Below are 21203 nucleotides of genomic sequence, written 5' to 3'. Positions count from 1 at the left end.
TTAAAAAACATCCATTAGAAAGTATTAGTGTGATCACAAGGCAGTGAGACTTTGTCAAGATATGGGAGAGAAAGAAAGGTGAGAAGCAAGAACGTGGTTTTTGGTGCCCACATCCTCTCAAGGCCATTGACAATTCAAAAGTAGCAGATGTCAAGCTGATCAGAGCTTCTATACCTCTCACAGAAGTGGAGGGACAAAATTGGAAGCTTGGGGCCCACTAGGGAGGAAGGATCTTGGTAAACACCTTAGGTTTTCAGTTGAGCAGCAACCTATGACGTTTTAGTAAGCTACAACCTACAAAAATAGGATTGACCTGGAAACAGAAAAGCCTTCACATGGAATGAAATCTTTCTTTGAATCATCTCTATCACTGACTGAAGTATTATCATCTCTCCCTTGTCCAGCTGCAAACTAAAAGCAAAAGAATATTCTATCTGAAGGAATATGCCATCATCTAGAGTCTCAATTTATTTCTAAAACTGCTCAAATATAATGTCCAACATACGATAAAAAATAACTGGGTTACAACGAAAATAAGATTGACTAAAGGGAGAAAATAATTAAGTATACACATAGAAAATCCAGATAATGGAGTTATCATACACAGACTTTAAGATAACCATGGTTAATATGTTCAAAGAATAAAAAGACAAGATGCAAAATTTTGGTAAAGAACTAAAAATTATAAAAAAAAAAGAATTAAATGGAAAACTTAATTTTTCATTAATGTACTAAAAAATATAATAATTAAAAATAGTCACAAATGGGTGGGTTTATAAGAATATGAGACACAATGGAGAAAGAACTAAAATAAATGTCAGAAGAAAAGATCCAGGTTAAGGTACAGAGAGACAAAAGGATGGAAAAATGTGTGGAGTACATGAGCCATCTGAAACACAGAGAAAAGGTGTCACATATATGTAATTTCAATCCCAGTAGGGCTGGAAAGAGAATGGGGCAGAAATGATATTTGAAGGGGAAATGGCTGATAATTTTTCAATAGTGAAGAAGTGAATCAAATCACAAATTCAAGAAGCACTGTGAACCCTAAGAAGAAAAAATACAAAGAAAATCACATGTACTCACACTATGAAAGAATTGTTGAAAGCAAAATGCAAAATGAAAATGTTAAAAAACAGCCAAGGAAAAAGGCACATTGCTTTAGCAGAGCAATAGTCAAGACTGACAGCAAACTTCTCAACAGAAATAATGCAAGGTGGAATACAATGAAACGATACCTTCAAAGTGCTGAAATAAAATACATGACAACCTATAATTCTACAAAAATAATAATAAAATAGATGTTTCAGACAAACAAAAACTGAGAGAATTTTTCAGTAGAGGAAATACTAATAGGAGACCTTTAGTCATTCAAAGTCAAATGGTCTCAGATGCAAGCTCACAGATTGGAAAAAATAAAGAAAAGATATATATGTGAGTAAGTCCAAATCAATTTTGTGTTTAGATAACAATGACAATGTCTTCTTGAATTTAAAAATATAGAGTGTTAAAATACATGACAACAGGAGAATAAAAATAGTAGGAAAATAACAAGAGGATAAAACTCTGACAAAGAGCCGACCACCAATCTTGTCTAAGGAACCGGAAGATAGAGCTTGAGGCAATGAGTGTTGCTCAACAGCGAAAGGAGAATTTCAGCAGGAGGGAACCAGAAAAGGGGGGTTCTAAACTCTTCCCAAAGCTCTGGCTGACTCTTGAACCACAAAAGGACAGGGAAAACTTCAAGGAGTCCAGCTAAAGATAAAAAGCTTAATTGAGATTTGAGCTTCTATACACCTTCGAAGACAGAGTATTTATGCTTTGAGTCTAATCAAATTAAACTGCCTGCAAAAATAAACCAAAAAATCAACATTCTTCTGTCTAAAGCAGAATTCAGAGTCTCCTCAACACACCATTCTCAATGTCCATGATATAAACAATGGCAACCCAGAGATAACCCAGATACTGAAATTATCAGACAAGATTTTAAAGCTGCTATTATAACTATACTTGATGAGGTAAAGAAAAATATGCACATAACAAATGAAAAGAGAAGAAATCTCAACCCAAAATACAAAAAGGTAAAAAAGAACAAGTGAAAATATTAGAACTGAAAAATAGAATATCAGAAATAGTCACTGGATGGGATTAATATCAGAAGAGAGATTTCAGAAGAAAGTCCATGAACATAAAAGTACATCAATAAAAGTTATCCAATCTGAATAAAAGAGAAAAAGGTTGAAAATAATGAACAGAGACCTAGGGATCTATGCGCAATGTCAGAAAGGTCTAACATATTGACAATTAGAGTCCCAGGTAGAGAAAAGAGATAAACAATGGGAAATTAAAATATTTGGAAAAAATACAATAAAATTTTCCAAATTTGCTAAAAGCCATATGTTTACAAGTTTAAGAAGTCAAAATCACAAATGAGATAGAGATGAAGAAAGTTACTCTGTATAAACAATCTGCTGAAACCCTAAGAAGAAAGTAGCCAGAGAAAAACAACAGATTACACACAGTGGGACGATGACTCAAAGGTCTACTGCATTTTCACGAGAAACTGTGGACAGAGGAGCAATAACATTAAAGTTAAGACATTTCTGAACAAAGGAAAATTAGGACAATTCATTGCCCACAGACCTGCAGTCTAAGAAATGCTAACATAACTATTTCAGGATTAAAGAAATGATAACAGAAGGAAACATGACCATTGAGTGAGTAGACAGTATCAGATATAGTAAATGTGGAAGGTTACTTCATCTGGGTTAACATAAAGAATAAATATAAAAGATAAAACAGTAAGGGTTTTAAAAGATAATGTAGGAGACTATCTTCATGACCTTGGGGTAAGGAAAGATTTCTTAGACTACATTAAACTTCTACTCATCAAAAGACATATTTTTTATTGCCCAAACTGGGATGATTCTTAGAAGGAAAGAGAACATAATTAGTTATTATTCTGGAAGACTTGGAGAAGGGAACAGCTACCTACTCCAGTATTCCGGCCTGGAGAATTCAATGGACAGTATAGTCCATGGGGTCGCAAAGAGTTGGACACGACTGAGCAACTTTCACTGGAAGACTAGGCATATATTGGGGGAGTTAGGCACAAATTGGATATATGGTGACATTACTTACCTATTCACAGGTAAATACCCAACAGGAAAGTGCCCATATGTTAATTAAAAGAAATGTACAAGAAAGTTCATAGTGGCATTATTTATAATAGTTGTAAACGGTAACATCCCAAATGTTTATTACCAATAGATCAAATAGTGGTAATAATCATGCAATGGAATACTATGCAGCAATGAAACTGTGTTAAACACAGCAAAATACAACATGAATTCATCTCTGAAATATAATATTAAGCAAAAGAAAACAGACATAAAATAACATATGCTTTATGATCTCATTTACATAAGGTTCAAAAACAAGCAACACTACTGCATGATTTTATAAGTCAAAATAGCAAAAGATAGTAATGATTAAGAAGGGTTTCTGAAGGTAGTGGTTCTGTTTCTTTTTTTTTTTTTAGATTCAAACTTTTAATATGGAATAACTAAATATTAGAAGTTCATAAAAGTTTTAACATAGGTAAATGTGAAGTGTCCAAAGATGATAATAACAAAAAATAGAAGGTAATTATACAGCAAGGTTAGTGTATTGTGGTAGATTGCAAACTGCCTGTGATTGGAGAATATTATTTTTTTTCAGTGGTGGTGGTGGTGTTGGTGGTGGTGGTTTAGTCACTAAGTCCTGTCTGACTCAGTGCAACTTCATGGACTGTAGCCCACCAGGCTCCTCTGTCCAAGGGATTTCTCAAGCAAGAATACTGGAGTGGGTTGTCATTTTTTCCTCAAGGGGATCTTCCCAACCCAAGGATTGAACCAGCATCTCCTGAAATGCAGGCAAATTTTTGCCAACTAAATAGGTCACTATATCAGCATCAAGCAAAATATGATGAATTTGTGAACACATTCCAACTTAATAGTAATATTTCACATAGGAAATGTTATTTTATTAAAGGAAAGAACTAGATAAAATAATTCACATATTCTTGCTCAGGATTTTGGTAAAAAGAATTTTTCTCTCTTCTGATAATTTTCAGTACAGTTACTGTTGTTGTTGTTCAGTGACTAAGTTTTATCCAACTTTTTGTGACCCCATGGACTGCAGCACTCCAGGCTTCCCTGTCCATCACCATCTCCCAGAGTTTGCTTAGATTCGTGTCCATTGAGTCAGTGATGCTATCTAACCATCTCATCCTCTGCCACCCTCTTCTCCTTTTGCCTTCAATCTTCCCCAGCATCAGGGCCTTTTCCAATGAGTCGGCTCATTGCATCAGGTGGCCAAAGTATTGGAACTTCAGCTTCAATATCATTTCTTAAGTTGTGTGATAGTTACAAAAATGTCTACTTTGTGATAATTCATCAAACGGTATACTTATGATTTTCAAACTCTGTTTGGATATTGTTCTTCAATTTAAAAGTTTATAAAAACGAAACCTAGACCTGAATGTAAAAGGCAAAACTACAAAACTCCTAGAAGATAAAATAGGTTAGATGACTATTTAGATGGAATACCAAAGTCACAACCCATGAAAGGAGTAATTGATATGCTGGGCTTCAATGAGATGAAAAACAACTACTCTGCAAAAGACTATATCAAGAGAATGAGAAGAGAAGCCTGGGAGAAAATATCTGCAAAAGACACGTTTGATATAGAACTGCTAATCAAAATATAAAAATAACTCTTAAAACTCAATAATATAAAAAACAACCTGATTAAAAATGGGCAAAAGACTTTAGCAGACATCTCACCAAAGTAGATATATAGATGGCAAATACGTCCATGAAAATATGCTCCACATCATATGCCATTAGGAAATTGCTAATTAAAACAATGACATACATGCATCCATTAGAATGCTGAAGATATAAAATACGATCAATGTGAAATGCTGATCAGGCTGTGGAGCAATAGGAACTGTCACTGCTGGTGAGAATCCAAAATGATAGAGCCACTGTGAAAGACAGTTTGGTGGTTTCTTACAAAGCTAACAAAGCTTTTATAGCAATCATGGTTTTTACACTTACCTAAAGGAGTTGAAAGGGGTTTCCTTGGCAGTTCAGTGGTAAAGAACCCCCGTCCCTGCCAATGCAGGTTCGGTACCTGGGTCAGGAAGATCCCCTGAAGAAGGAAATGGCAGGCCACTCCAGAATTCTTGCCTGGGAAATTCCATGGACAGAGGAGCCTGGTGGGTTATAGTCCATGGGGTCACAAAGAGTCAGACGTGACTTAGTGACCAAGCAACAACAAAGGAGTTGTACATTTACAGAAAAGTATGCACCTGAACCTTTAGAACAGCTTTGTTCATAATTGCCAAAACTTGAAGGCAACCAAGATGTCCTTCAGGTAAAGGCGTGAATAAATTGTGGTACATCTAAACAATGAAACGTTATTCAGTGGTTAAAAAAAAAAAAGACATGAACTCTCAAGCCATGAACATATAAGGAAGAACCTTAAATGCACATCAGTGTGTGAAGGAAGCCAATCTGAAAGACTCCATACTATATATTCCCAACTATATGACTATGGAAAAGATGAAACAATGGAGATAGTAGGAAGATCAGTGGTTACCAGGGGTTAGTGAAGGAGAATGAGTAGGTAGAGAAGAGGATTTTTAGCGCAACACGTGATATTATAAGGGTGGATATATGGCATGATAACTTGTCTAAATCCATAGAATGTACTCCACCAAGACTAAACCCTCATGTCAACTGTGGACTTTGGGTGACAATGATGTATCAATACAGGTTCATCAATGTTCAAGAAACACACCACTCTGGCGGAGGAGGCTGATGGAGGGTGGCTGTGCATGTGTGGGGATGTGGGGGGGAGCGGAATATGGAAACCCTCTGTACTTTCTACTTAGTTTTGCTATGAATCTAAACTGCTCTAAAAATAAACTCTATTAAAAAATAAACTATTTCAGGACTTTCCTGGTGGTCCAGTGGTTGGGAGTCCACCTGGCAATGCAGTGGACACGGATCCGATCCCTGTTCCAGGAAGATTCCAATGCTGCAGGGCAGCTAAGCCTGCACATCTAAAGCCTGTGCTCCACGAGAGGAACCATTGCAGTGAGCAGCCGGCACGCCCCAACTAGAGTGCAGCCCTCGCTCGCTGCGACTAGAGAAAGCCTGCGGGCAGCAAGCTGGAACAGAGATCCAGTGCAGCCAAAAATGAATAGAGAAATAAGTAAACTTAATTCATGTTGAAGTTTGATAGAAAACAACAAAAATCTGCAAAGCAATTATCCTTCAATTACAAAATAAATTAAAAAATAAATAAACCACTTCAGTTCTTACATAACGTAGAAGATATGCAAATAACTTGTATTCTCATCAATAATCTATCCACACTGATATGAAAACACTTACATTCCATGGAATTTCATAAACTCCTAGTCTGGGAGAAGGCAGGGTTCACCTGTGGATTCCTGGTACGGCAGGCCCCGCGTGGCCAGCCCTGGGGCATGCACCTCTCACAAAGGAGCCCTCACTGAGTGCTTTCTAAGGTCCTAATTCTTGTGACACATCCCTTTGCTTGGCATTTTATGGTTCCACTGACTGGGGATTGAGGGCAGGCTGACGCGGGAAGCCATCTGAGGGAGCTTGGCTCTCTGCCACATCTGACTTCTGCCTCTGGCTACCAGGCATGGTTCTCGATTTCTAACGTTTCCTAAGTTGGCTGTACACTGCTCCACCAGAACTCAGAATGTGCTGTCAGGGAGGATGACTCACAGCCTAACAGCCTTTCCCCAAACCCCAGTTGCTGCGGTACCAGCGAGGGTTGCCAGCGCCGCCTCCTAAATGGAAGCAGAAGGCCCTAGAGGGTCCCAGGGCTGCCAGAAGCCAAGGCAGGTTCTCAGGAGCACGGGATGTGAGAACGCCCTCCGGTGCCCTCTCCTGTCTGACTTCTAGCCAGGAATGCTTAATGACACATCCTCACAGGGCCAGCACTGGCTGATGGCCAACTTATTCCTCTCCAAAGGCTGCCTGGAAAAGTAGGGGCTCTTCTCATAGTCACTCACTTTGGTTCAGGATCTCTTCTGAGAGAGAGTGGAAGTGTTCTTCCTGATTGCCACTTCTTGGGAAGGTGCATCCCACAGGCCAGATGGGAAAGGAAGGGAGCTGAACCAGGCTGGGGCACTAGCTCTGGCCTATGACTGGTGCTTAGGGGTAGGGGACGTGCTTGTAGTTCACATCTCAGGGTCTGCCTCTGTCCAAGGGCAGCCTGGTGTGGAGGTGAGACCTACAGCATGGGGCCAGACTGCCTGGGACTGCACGCAGCTGGACACCTACCTGCCTAGGGGCCTTGGGCAACTACCTAATCTCCTGAACAGGCCATTTCTGCATGTACAATTTGGAAGCCACAGTACCCCTTGGGTGATTTTGAGTATTAAATGGCTAATCTACAAAGTCTTTAGCAGAATGTCTAAAATGCAAATTACTCAATAATTATTAGCTGCCACACCAGTGCCCCCAGACTCTGACAACCTCAGACCCAACAAATGACTCCACCTGGCAGATGGCCCAGTGTGTGTGTGTGTGTGTGTGTGTGTATGTGTATGTGTGTGTGTGAAAAGGGTACACAGCAGAAGCAAAACCTACAGTGGGTCAGATGATAATGACAAGAATCCCCAAATCAGGAGATGGTAGGCTGAATACTGTCCTCCAAAGAGGTCCAGCTCCTCTTCCCCAAAACTTGTGTTACTTACATGGCAAAAGGGTCTTTGCAAATGTGACTAAGTTAAGGATCTAGAGACAGGGAGATTATCTTGGATATCAGAATGGACCATAATTGTAAATACAAGTGTTTTCATAACGGAGATGTGACCATGGAAAAAGGAGATGTGACATGAAAGCAGAGATTAATGTGGCCACAAGCTAAAGAATGCTGGTAGTCAACAGAAGCTGGAAAAGGCAAGATTGAACTCTCCCCTACAGCTTCATGAAGAAACCAGCTTTGTCACGGCCTAGATTTTACTCCATAAGACTAATTTCAGACTTCTGGCTTCTAGAACACTAAAAGGATAAAAGTGAAAGTAAAAGTGAAAGTGTTAGTCACTCAGATGTGTCTGACTTGGCGATCCCACACACTGTAGCCCGCCAGGCTTCTCTGTCCATGGGATTCTCCAGGCAAGATTACTGGAGCGGGTTGCCATTCCCTTCTACAGGGGATCTTCCCAAGCCAGGTCTCCTGCCTTGCAGATGGATTCGTTACCATCTGAGCCACCAGGGAAGCCCAAGACTATTGGAGTGGGTTGCCATTTCCTTCTACATAGGGTCTTCCCTATTCAGGGATTGAACCGAGGTCTTCTGCATTGCAGGGAGATTCTTTACCATCTGAGCCACCAGGGGAGAGAATGCATTTCTGTTGTTTTAAACCACTCAATGAGCAGTCATTTGTTACAACAGCAATAAGAAACTGATAAGTTATCTCGGAATCCTGCCAACGACCATATGTCCAGACAGAGAATGGAGGTCTGGAGGGAGAACGCTGGCAGGACCCTCTCTGTGTCACGGCACATCAGTCAGGATTCCGGGCTGAGTTCTAGGACCTGGGGAAACCAGCAGGGAGCTGAGGCACGGACCCAGCCTCAAGGGCAGAGCTCTGTTGGACGACAGCAAGGGACTGGCATTGCTCCACGCCCAAGCATTCCACATGCAAGCTGATGGCAGTGGGCGCCCCTCCAGGCCTTGGCAGGAGGACCTGCACCCACACACACACTGCCAGCCTCCGTCAGGGTGAGCGCTGGGCCAGCTTTTCAAAGTGTCCTCTGCAGGCTGGTACTAGCCTGGAAACTGTTCTCCAGCAACAATGAAATAAGGATGAACATTGAGGATAACTGCTTAGAAACTTAGAGCAATTTGGATTGTCTTGATATTTTTGGAAATGTAATTTTACTGCTGTTGAATCTTCTGATGAAATATTTCAGCTTTAAATATAAAATTTTCAGTTTTATATGTCTTTTACAAAAAGTAATTTTTCTAGTAATCCACTTTGATTGTATTTATGAGTACTTGTTTGTAATAAATTGGAAATTACACACAGACACACATATACACTTACAACATTGGTCCTCTTTCATCAATAGGGCTCCTGAGAACCACACTGCAGGTGGAAGGGAGGAGGCTTCCGGACAACCAGGTGTGATCAGCCAGTGGTTCCAGCAGAGGGCTGGCATACAACTGCCTGAAACATGAAGGCCAGGTGCCTAGAAGACAATCCAATGCCCAGGCTCCATGACAGGCTCTTTGGTACACAGCTTAACACCCAACCACCTGCCCTGCATGGCCTTAGGGATGGTCCCATCTCTCAGATGATAAGTGGCATGAAGTATAAAGCTCTCAAGGGCATACCTTTCCTTATCACTGCCTTCCTGCATAATTAGGCACTTCCTCGGTGCACACGACCAGAGCTGGGGAGCGTGGTGGGTGGCAGGATGAAGTGCACCCAGTGGGAGATATTGCTACCCATAACCAAGAAGGGGGCAGTTTACTACCCATGCTGTTCAAGTAGTGCCATGCCATTCACACACAGGGCACTAGGCTGTTCTTTTCTCACTCATGCCTCTGGATAACCCTGAGAGACTAATATTGTCACTCACGCTTTAAAGAAAACCCCAAGTCGGCTCAGAGAAGCATGTACAGGGTAGTAAGTCAAGGGCAGGCTTTGGAAGTAAGACCTGGATTCAATTCTCATCACTAACCAGCAGGGTAACCTTGCAGTTAACTAACAGTTCTGGACTTGAGTTTGCATATTTATAAAACATGGATACTAATACCTTCATCGTAGAGTTCTTTTAAGTAGTTAAAGCAATGTCTGCAAAACACTTAACATTTAGCACGTGGCCCGAAGTTTCCAATAAATACTGACCTTAAAAAAGGGGGGAGAGGGAGATGGGAGCCACAACTAAGGTGTGAAAAAGCTCTAAGGACAGAGATTAAAAGAATAGAACATTGAGAACATCAAGATGGAAAAATACAGAATAAAATGAAAGTAACTGACATGAGAAGAGCAACTGCGGCTCAAGTCATGCACCACATTTTGTAAATACAATTTAAAAAATTATCCTGTTTACAATCAAATCATCAAAGAATTGGAAATTCAGAATTAAGCAAGTTTATTTTTTGACCCTCCTGAATCTAAAGTCTCTCTTCTTATTACATATACACACACTCATCAGAGCTCCACATAATCAACAGTATTTAGCAAAATGTGATATTAAAATATAATTATGGATGGAACAAAAACACTTTAAGAAAGCAATTAAAATGATTTCACAAGCTGTGGTACATTTGTTTTGTATCAGATGTTTACAGTAATTAAAGTGTGACACTGAGCACTGTCACAGTCAGGAGTAACAGGAGCCACACATGTCCTATCCTCATATTATGTATTTCATATCCTGTATGAATGGGGAATTTTTTGAAGTACCAATTTATATTAAGCAGATATTTACTGAGAAGAGAGAAATTAAAATGAAGATTGATTCTATACTATGTTTTCAGTATTAGCGTGAATATGCCAACCTGTCCACTCAAATATTTGAAAAGCTTTTCTCTCTTTAAAATAAGATGGCATCTTGCTATGATCTCAAGTAGAAGTCTTCAAAGACACTTGGCCCCATGATTTTCATCTCAGAGGAACACAGGAGATGAAAAAACTGAAATGGAGAGTCCTGAGCAAGACCATCATTAAGGGCTAAGAGATGCGTTATGATAACTTAGCATGACGGCACCTTCTCTTCTTAGGCCGTGGTCAGGAAGTTGGGTTCCTACCTACCAGAACCTCAGAAGGGCAAGACAATAGCCCGAGTTCTGAACAGAGGGTCACACAGGGGACTTTTTCTATAGAAAACTGACAGTCAATTTGGGCCTTAACTTAGCCAACTGTGTATACAAGCAGGGAAAAATCCGAAGCCACACAGACCCAGTGGTCATCCCAGAAAATGAGCCACAGCGGTAAGCTGAGACAGAGAGAAACATGAGAACATCTGGTGCCCAGGTGAACAGCTCTGGGGACCCCAGCAGCCTCTGAACTATGGCTTTGCAGCAACGCTCAGTAATGGAGCTTCACCAGGCCAGCCTTGACCCAATATGGACGGGTATGTGTTCTGCATGGTCTAAGTAATAGATAAGCTCTTCAGAAGAACTCTACAAACAAATGAAGTGGAGGTTTGAGATAACCACTTAAGCAATTTAGGCCATTAATCATACAGTCACTATACTCATATTTTGAATTTCACTCTTTTACATAATTAATTCAGCACAAAGTGTAACAAGCACATGCTACTTGCTTCAGTTCAAAAGATAATAGTATAAGTATTTATAATACAGTTTATATCATTTTTAAGTACCTTCTGGTATGTGCACAGGATAATGATTACTTTTAAGATTCTAGTCTTGTGTGGTTAGATTTTTTTTTCTTTGTTGAGATACTTAAATTCAACATTTTATAAATTATCTTGGAAGCACTTAGTATTTGGGACACAAAGACTTGTGATCCTCAAAACAATTCTCACAATGTGTCAGATCTGACTTTCTCCGTGGGTGGGTTCTTACAAGTTCACAGAGTAACTAGGGAGAATTATGCAGCACTGAAAGCAATTAAAAGCAGGTGCATAACTTTTTCTGTAGAGTCATGGTAGTATTTCAGTCAGGATACTTTTCTTTTACTCCCAGGCTTCACCTACGGAAGAATATTGCCCTCAAACTGACCAGGAGACCACCTTCCCAGTCTTTCCTACAATTTCCTGATAACTCAATGGTGTTTGCACCCTTGTGGGAGGAACTTCTAGATGTTCTCTCAGAAGTCAAAGATAAGTTCATTAATGGGCCCGAAGTTACCTTAAATTTAAAAAGGGAAAATGGCAGAAAAGCAAAAACAGAGGAATGGTCCTGTTTTTGTAAAAAGATAAAATGAGGATTGTATGTGGAAATTAATATGGATCTTCACTATGGATAAAGAGGAAGTACAAATCATTAATTAGGAAGGATAGATTTCAAACTGCTAATAGGGATGACCTCCAGGGTAGGGCTAGAGGAGTAGGCCTACAGGGAGAGCGACTTCATAGACATGTATGTATGGGACACACGGGAAACAAGTATGTATGCACATTTACATGTTATACATACACATATATACATATATATGCTTTTAAACTGGTCATGTGATTAGTAGGAAGCCGGAGCCGGGGGCGGCAGACAAGAGGGGCTAGGCGGGGCCGGGGCCGGGGGCCGGGGGTCGGGGGCCGGGTGCGGCGGCCGACAGGGGCTAGGCCAGGCCGGGGGCGGCGACCAGCAGAGCCTAGGCAGGGCCAGGGGGCCGGGGGCGGCGGCCGACAGGGAAAACTAGCTAATCTGATAACACGGACCACAGCCTTGTCTATCTCAATGAAACTAAGCCATGCCTGTGGGGCCACCCAAGACGGATGGGTCATGGTGGAGAGGTCTTGACAGATTGTGGTGCATTGGAGAAGGGCATGGCAAAACACTTCAGTATTCTTGCCTTGAGAACTCCATGAACAGTATGAAAAGGCAAAAAGATAGGACACTGAAAGATGAACTCCCCAGGTCAGTAGGTGCCCAATATACTAATGGAGATCAGTGGAGAAATAACTCCAGAAAGAATGATGGGATGGAGCCAAAGCAAAAATGATACCCAACTGTGGATGTGACTGGTGACAGACACAAAGTCCGATGCTGTAAAGAGCAACATTGCATAGGAACCTGGAATGTTAGGTCCATGAATCAAGGCAAATTGGAAGTGGTCAAACAGGAGATGGCAAGAGTGAATGTCGACATTCTAGGAATCAGCGAACTAAGATGGACTGGAATGGGTGAATTTAACTCAGATGACCATTATATCAACTACTGTGGGCAAGAATCCCTTAGAAGAAATGGAGTAGCCATCATGGTCAACAAAAGAGTCCGAAATGCAGTACTTGGATGCAATCTCAAAAACGATAGAATGATCTCTGTTCTTTTCCAAGGTAAAACATTCAATATCACGGTAATCCAAGCCTATGCCCCAACCAGTAATGCCGAAGAAGCTGAAGTTGAACGATTCTATGAAGACCTACGAGACCTTTTAGAACTAACACCCAAAAAAGATGTCCTTTTCATTATAGGGGACTGGAATGCAAAAGCAGGAAGTCAAGAAACACCTGGCGTAACAGGCAAGTTTGGCCTTGGAGTACAGAATGAAGCAGGGCAAAGGCTAATAGAGTTTTGCCACGAGAACGCACTGGTAATAGCAAACACCCTCTTGCAACAGCACAAGAGAAGACTCTACACGTGGACATCACCAGATGGTCAACACCGAAATCAGATTGATTATATTCTTTGCAGCCAAAGATGGAGAAGCTCTATACAGTCAGCAAAAACAAGACCGGGAGCAGACTGTGGCTCGGATCATGAACTCCTTATTGCCAAATTCAGACTTAAATTGAAGAAAGTAGGGAAAACCACTAGACCATTCAGGTATGACTTAGATCAAATCCCTTATGAGTATACAGTGGAAGTGACAAATATATTTAAGGGTCTACACCTGATAGACAGAGTGCCTGATGAACTATGGACAGAGGTTCGTGACATTGTACAGGAGACAGGGATCAAGACAATCCCCATGGAAAAGAAATGCAAAAAAGCAAAATGGCTGTCTGAGGAGGCCTTACAGATAGCTTGGAAGAGAAGAGAAGTGAAAAGCAAAGGAGAAAAGGAAAGATATTCCCATCTGAATGCAGAGTCCCAAAGAATAGCAAGGAGAGATAAGACAGCCTTCCTCAGCGATCAGTGCAAAGAAATAGAGGAAAACAACAGATTGGGAAAGACTAGAGATCTCTTCAAGAAAATTAGAGATACCAAAGGAACATTTCATGCAAAGATGGGCTCAATAAAGGACAGAAATGGTATGGACCTAACAGAAGCAGAAGATATTAAGAAGAGGTGGCAAGAATACACAGAAGAACTGTACAAAAAAGATCGTCACGACCCAGATAATCACGATGGTGTGATCACTCACCTAGAGCCAGACATCCTGGAATGTGAAGTCAAGTGGGCCTTAGAAAGCATCACTACGAACAAAGCTAGTGGAGGTGATGGAATTCCAGTTGAGCTATTTCAAATCCTCAAAGGTGATGCTGTGAAAGTGCTGCACTCGATATGCCAGCAAATTTGGAAAACTCAGCAGTGGCCACAGGACTGGAAAAGGTCAGTCTTCGTTCCAATCCCAAAGAAAGGCAATGCCAAAGAATACTCAAACTACCGCACAATTGCACTCATCTCACATGCTAGTAAAGTAATGCTCAAAATTCTCCAAGCCAGGCTTCAGCAATACGTGAACCGTGAACTTCCAGATGTTCAAGGTGGTTTTAGAAAAGGCAGAGGAACCAGAGATCAAATTGCCAATATCCGCTGGATCATCGAAAAAGCAAGAGAGTTCCAGAAAAACATCTATTTCTGCTTTATTGACTATGCCAAAGCCTTTGACTGTGTGGATCACAATCAACTGTGGAAAATTCTGAAAGAGATGGGAATACCAGACCATCTGACCTGTCTCTTGAGAAACCTGTATGCAGGTCAGGAAGCAACAGTTAGAACTGGACATGGAACAACAGACTGGTTCCAAATAGGAAAAGGAGTACGTCAAGGCTGTATATTGTCACTCTGCTTATTTAACTTATATGCAGAGTACATCATGAGAAACGCTGGGCTGGAAGAAACACAAGCTGGAATCAAGATTGCCGGGAGAAATATCAATAACCTCAGATATGCGGATGACACCACCCTTATGGCAGAAAGTGAAGAAGAACTAAAGAGCCTCTTGATGAAGGTGAAAGAGGAGAGTGAAAAAGTTGGCTTAAAGCTCAACGTTCAGAAAACTAAGATCATGGCATCTGGTCCCATCACTTCATGGGAAATAGATGGGGAAACAGTGGAAACAGTGTCAGACTTTATTTTTTGGGGCTCCAAAATCACTGCTGATGGTGATTGCAGCCATGAAATTAAAAGACGCTTACTCCTTGGAAGGAAGGTTATGGCCAACCTAGATAGCATATTTAAAAGCAGAGACATTACTTTGCCAACAAAAGTCCGTCTAGTCAAGGCTATGGTTTTTCCAGTAGTCATGTATGGATGTGCAAGTTGGACGGTGAAGAAAGCTGAGCGCTGCAGAATTGATGCTTTTGAACTGTGGTGTTGGAGAAGACTCTTGAGAGTCCCCTGGACTGCAAGGAGATCCAATCAATCCATCCTAAAAGAGATCAATCCTGGGTGTTCATTGGAAGGACTGATGTTGAAGCTGAAACTCCAATACTTTGGGCACCTCATGCAAAGGGTTGACTCATTGGAAAAGACCCTAATGCCGGGTAGGATTGGGGGCAGGAGGAGAAGGGGACAACAGAGGATGAGATGGTTGGATGGCATCACCGACTCGATGGACATGGGTTTGGGTAGACTCCGGGAGTTGGTGATGGATAAAGAGGGCTGGCGTGCTGCAATTCATGGGGTCGCAAAGAGTCGGACACGACTGAGCGACTGAACTGAACTGAAACTGGTCATAATATAGGTGAGTTTTACTTTACTTTTTGCATTTCTCAGTTTTTTCAAAAGATTTTGTTTAAAAGTAGGCCAGCAGATGAAATTTCTGAACACATAGTTTTATTTGGTTCTCAACAAACCTCGCCCTCTCTACCCTCACCTTTTTCCCTCTCCACACCCTTGCTACTTAAAATGCTGACATGGGCTTTTATTGGTATCACAATCTGTATGGCTTAGGTGAGGTATGCTCTTGGGCACTCAGGTATTCAACTGCTAAAACCCTAAACTACTGGGACTTCTCTGGTGGTTCTGTGGCACCAGTTCAATCCCTGGTCGAGGAAATAGATTTCACATGCTGCAACTAAGGCCCAGTGCAGCCAAATAAATTTAAAAAGAGAAAAAAAATCCTAAAATACTGAAATTTCCATGTTTTAAGTTGTAAATCTTCCAACATCAAAATATTCTTTATTTTCCCATCTATTATTTCTCATTGAGCACTGTACCTTTCTAATTATTGGATGAGGGGAGAAAAAGACACTTGATAAAATCAAATTAATCCTCTGAATTTATGCTGAACTGGAAATCTCAATGTCCCTGGAATGTCAGGGTGCTATTTGTCTCCCCATGTGTCCCATACATTTAGCAGGGGACCTGCCACAGCATTCCAGGTTCCTATAAAACACTGTTCCTTACAGCATCAGACTTTACTCTCACCATCAGACACATCCACAACTGAGCGTCATTTCTGCTTTGGCCCAGATGATCCATTCTTTCTGGATCTATTAGTCAGCTGCCCTTCGCTCTTCCAGTGGCATATCGGACACCTTCTGACCTTGGGGCCTCATCTTCTAGTGTCATATCTTTTTGCCTTTTCATATTATTCACAGAGTTCTCAAGGCAAGAATACTGGAGTGGGTTGCCATTTCCTCCTCCAGTGGACCACATTTTGTCAGAACTCTTAACTATGACCTCTCCATCTTGGGTGTACATGCACAGCATAGCTCATAGCTTCACTGAGTTATGCAAGCCCTTTGCTATAACAAGGCTGATCCATGAAGGGGAACGTAAAGAAAAATATGCATAGGAACCTGGAATGTTAGGTCCATAAATCAAAGAATATTGGAAGAGGTCAAACAGGAGATGGCAAGAGTCAACATTGACATCTTAGCAATCTATAAACTAAAATGGACAGGAATGGGTGAACTGAATTTAGATAGCCATTATATCTACTACTGTGGGCAGGAATCCCTTAAAAGAAATCTAGTAGCCCTCATAGTCAACAAAAGAGTCTGAAATGCAGTACTTGGGTGCACTCTCATAAACGACAGAATCATCTTGGTTCCTTTCCAAAGCAAACTATTCAATACCACAATAATCCAAGTCTATGCCCCATCCACTGATGCTGAAGAAGCTGAAGTTGACCAGTTCTATGAAGACCTACAACACCTTCTAGAACGAACATCAAAAAAAGATGTTCTTTTCATCATAGGGAATGTAAAAGTAGAACGTTAGAATAACAGGGAAGTATGGTCCTGGAGTACAAAATGAAGCAGGGTAAATGCTAACAGAGTTTTGTTAAGAGAATATGCTGGTTGTAACAAACACCTTTTTCCAACAACCCAAGAGACAACTCTACACATGGATATAACCAGATGGTTAATACCAAAATCAGATTGATTGTATTCTTTACAGTTGAAGGTGGAGAAGCTCTATACAGTCAGTAAAAACAATACCAAGAGTGGACTGTGGCTCAGATCATGAGCTCCTCATTGCAAAATTCAGAGTTAAATTGAAGAAAGTAGGGAAAACCACTAGACCATTCAGGCATGATCTAAATCAAATCCTTTATGATTATACAGTGGAAGTGACAAATAGATTCAAGGATAGATCTGATAGACAGAGTGCCTGAGGAACTATGGATGAAGGTTCGTAACCCTGTTCAGGAGGCAGTCACCAAAACCATCCCAAAGAAAAAGAAATGAAAAGGACAAAGTGATAGTATGAGGAGGCCTTACAAATAGCCGAGAAAAGAAGAGAAGAGAAAGGCAAGGGAGGAAAGGGAAAGATATACCCAACTGAATGCAGAGTTCCAGAGAATAGCAAGCGGGGACAGGAAGGCCTTCTTAAATAATGCAAAGAAGTAATGGAAAACAACAGAATGGCAAAGACTAGAGATCTCTTCAAGAAAATTGGATATCAAGGGAAGACTTCATGTGAGGATGGGCACAACAAAGGACAGAAACAGCAAGGACCTAACAGAAACAGAGGAGATTAAGAAGAGATGGCAAGAATACACAGCACTATACAAAAGAGGTCTTAATGACCGGAATAACAATGATGGTGTGGTCACTTTCCTAGAGTCGGTCATCCTGGAGTATGAAGTTAAATGGGCCTTAGGAATCATTGTTATTAATATGAACAAAGCTAGCGGATGTGACGGAATTCCAACTGAGATAATTCAAACCCTAAAAGACGATGCTGTGAAAGTGCTGCACTCAATATGTCAGCAAATTTGGAAAACACAGCAGTGGCCACAGGACTGGAAAAGATCAGTTTTCATCCCAAAGAAGGGCAATGCCAAAGAATGTTTAAGTTACTATACAATTAGGCTCATTCCTAAAAGACGATGCTGTGAAAGTGCTGCACTCAATATGTCAGCAAATTTGGAAAACACAGCAGTGGCCACAGGACTGGAAAAGATCAGTTTTCATCCCAAAGAAGGGCAATGCCAAAGAATGTTTAAGTTACTATACAATTAGGCTCATTTCACATGCTAAAAAGATCATGCTCAAAATCCTTCAAGCTAGGCTTCAAAAGTATGTAAACCGAGAACTTCCAGATGTACAAGCTAGGTTTAGAAAAGGCAGAGGAACCAGAGATGAAATTACCAACATTTGCTGGATCATGGAGAAAGTAAGAGAATTCCAGAAAAACAGCTACTTCTGTTTCATTGACTGCACTAAAGCCTTTGACTATGTGGATCACAACAAACTGGAAAATTCTTAAAGACATGGGAATACCAGACAACCTTACCTGCCTCCTGAGAAACTTGAATGCAGATCAAGAAGCAACAGTTAGAACTGGACATGGTTCAAAATCGGGAAAGGAGTACATCAAGGCTGTCATCCTGCTTATTTAACTTACATGCAGAGTACACCGTGCGAAATGCTGGGCTGGATGAAGCAATAGTTGGAATCAAGATTGCTTGGAGAAATATCAACAACCACGGATATGCAGATGATACATTCTAATGGCAGAAAGTGGAGAACTAAAGAGCCTCTTGATGAGGGTGAAAGAGGAGAGTGAAAAAGCTGGCTTGAGACTCAATATTAAAAAAACCAAGACCATGGCATCCATCACTTCATGGCAAATAGGAGGGGAAAAAGTGGAAACAGTGGCAGATTTTATTTTCTTGGGCTCCAAAATCACTGCAGACAATGACTACAACCATGAAATTAAAAGACACTTGTTCCTTGGAAGGAAAGCTACGACAAACCTAGATAGCATATTAAAAAGCAGAGACATCATTTTGTCGATAAAGGTTCATATAGTCAAAGCTATGGTTTTCCCAGTAGTCGTGTATGGATGTGAGAGCTGGACCACAAAGAAAGCTGACTGCCAAAGAATTGATGCTTTCCAATTGTGGTGCTGGAGAAGACTGTTGAAAGTCCCTTGGACTGCAAGGAGATCCAACCAGTCAATTCTAAAGGAAAACAACCCTGAGTATTCACTGGAAGGACTGATGCTGAAGCTCCAATACTTTGGCCACCTGATGGGAAGAGCTGACTCATTAGAAAAGACCCTGACGCTGGCAAAGATTGAAGGCAAAATGAGAAGGGGGCAGCAGAGGATGAGATGGTTAGACAGCATCACCAACTCAGTGGATATGAATTTAAGCAAGCTCTGGGAGATGGTGAAAGACAGGGAAGCCTGGTATGCTGCAATCCATGGGGTCACAGGGTCAGATATGACTTAGTATATGAACAACAACAAATAGCACAGCATGGCTGTGTTGCCAGGAAAAATACAACTGTAGCTCTAAACAGCAAACCCAGAGGCTAGCATGGTAAGTGGGACAAGTTCAATAGTAAACAACCATTTGTGGAATGAATGAAGGAATGAATAGCAATCTGTGAACATGTCCACAGGAAGGAAACAGGAGTTAGTGGAAAGAGCACAAGCTTTGGAGTCAAATCAGTTAAATCCCAGCCCTGCCACGTACTAGCTCTAGGGCCTTAGGCAAGATAATTAATTTTTCCGAGCATCAGTTTCTTTACCTGTTAATGGGGACACTTCCCTACTTCATCAGGTTTTCATGAGGGTTGAGATAAAACACATGTACCTAAATACCAGCAAGCATTCAAGAAATAGTAGTTCCTCCTTTTTGTGGATACTTAACCATTATCCAGGCTTCCCTGGTGGCTCAGTGGTGAAGAATCTGCCCTAATGCAGGAGACATGGGTTTAGTCCCTAGTTTAGGAAGATCCCTTGGAGAAGGAAACGGCAACCCACTCCAGTATTCTTGCCTGGGAAATCCCATGGACAGAGGAGCCTAGTGGGCTACAGTCCATGGGGTCGAGAAAGAGTCAGACACAACTTAGTGACTAAACAACAAAAACTGTTATCTAGAGATGGAACCATCTGGCACGACAATGTGTTTATGAAAATCAAAACAACTCATTTTAGAATATTTTGTCCACCTAGAGTGACTTTTGCCTTATTTCTGCCTATCAAACCCAACCTCAAGGTCAAACTGAGCCACTGCCTTTGTCTTAAAGCTTTTATCCTCTACTCCCATTGCAGCCAAAAGTGAGTTGTTCTCCCTCGGTGAGCACAGTGTCTCCCCTCTCTTACAACATAACTTACATTGGTGAGTTTACAATTATTTCTAACTGTGATATTGCCCTTCCTAGGTTGTTCCCTGATAGCTCAGTTGGTAAGAATCCACCTGCAATGCAGGAGACCCTGGTTCAATTCCTGGGTCAGGAAGATCCGCTGGAGAAAGAAAAGGCTACCCACTCCAGTATTCTTGGGCTTCCCTGGTGGCTCAGCTGATAAAGAATCCACCTGCAATGCGGGAGGTCTGGGTTCAATCCCTGGGCTGGGAAGATCCCCTGGAGAAGGGAAAGGCTACCCACTCCAGTATTCTGGCCCGGAGAATCCCATGGACTGGATAGTCCATGGGGTCGCAAAGAGTCAGACATGACTGAGTGACTTTCAGGCTATTAACTCCCTGAAGAACAAATATAATTTCTAGTTCATGACTGCATCCCTCAAAACACAATGTTTGTAGAGTTTTCCAGGTAATAGATATTTAGGAAATTTTTAAAAAACTAAATTATTAAGAAACTTAACCCTATTTTCCCACAGGAAGAATGCTACAGTAGGTTATTACATATCTGGTCAAGAAACTGATTTGAAATAAATTACAGCTAGAATTAAGGATAGAAGCAAAGATTCAATAACTCTGAAAATAACTACACATTAATAAAACAAAATATCAAAAAATAACTATACAAATGGTAAAACTGGACTTTAGGTTCTATAAAATGTGTACATTAAGATGGGAGCTGGTATATATAGTACATT

The 21203-nt window shown here is 41.1% G+C and overlaps 1 protein-coding gene across 20 annotated transcripts in view; it reads right to left on the bottom strand.

Moving 5' to 3' along the window:
- Positions 1–21203, bottom strand: part of PDE8B (phosphodiesterase 8B) — a 292972-nt gene that overhangs the window by 163288 nt on the left and 108481 nt on the right. Inside the window, exon 2 of one of the 20 annotated variants that reach the window (XM_081505933.1) lies at positions 9142–9286. The exons of the other annotated variants lie outside the window; for them this stretch is intronic. The gene's annotated coding sequence lies outside the window, so the exon portion shown is untranslated. The remainder of the gene's footprint in view (positions 1–9141; positions 9287–21203) is intronic. 20 annotated transcript variants of the gene reach the window in all.

Source organism: Giraffa tippelskirchi, chromosome 7 (genome assembly GCF_054371585.1).
Source record: "Giraffa tippelskirchi isolate mGirTip1 chromosome 7, T2T-mGirTip1v1.2.pri, whole genome shotgun sequence".
Taxonomy (NCBI): domain Eukaryota; kingdom Metazoa; phylum Chordata; class Mammalia; order Artiodactyla; family Giraffidae; genus Giraffa; species Giraffa tippelskirchi.
The sequence above is the reverse complement of the archived record's forward strand: the minus strand, read 5'-3'. Positions and strand labels throughout refer to the sequence as shown.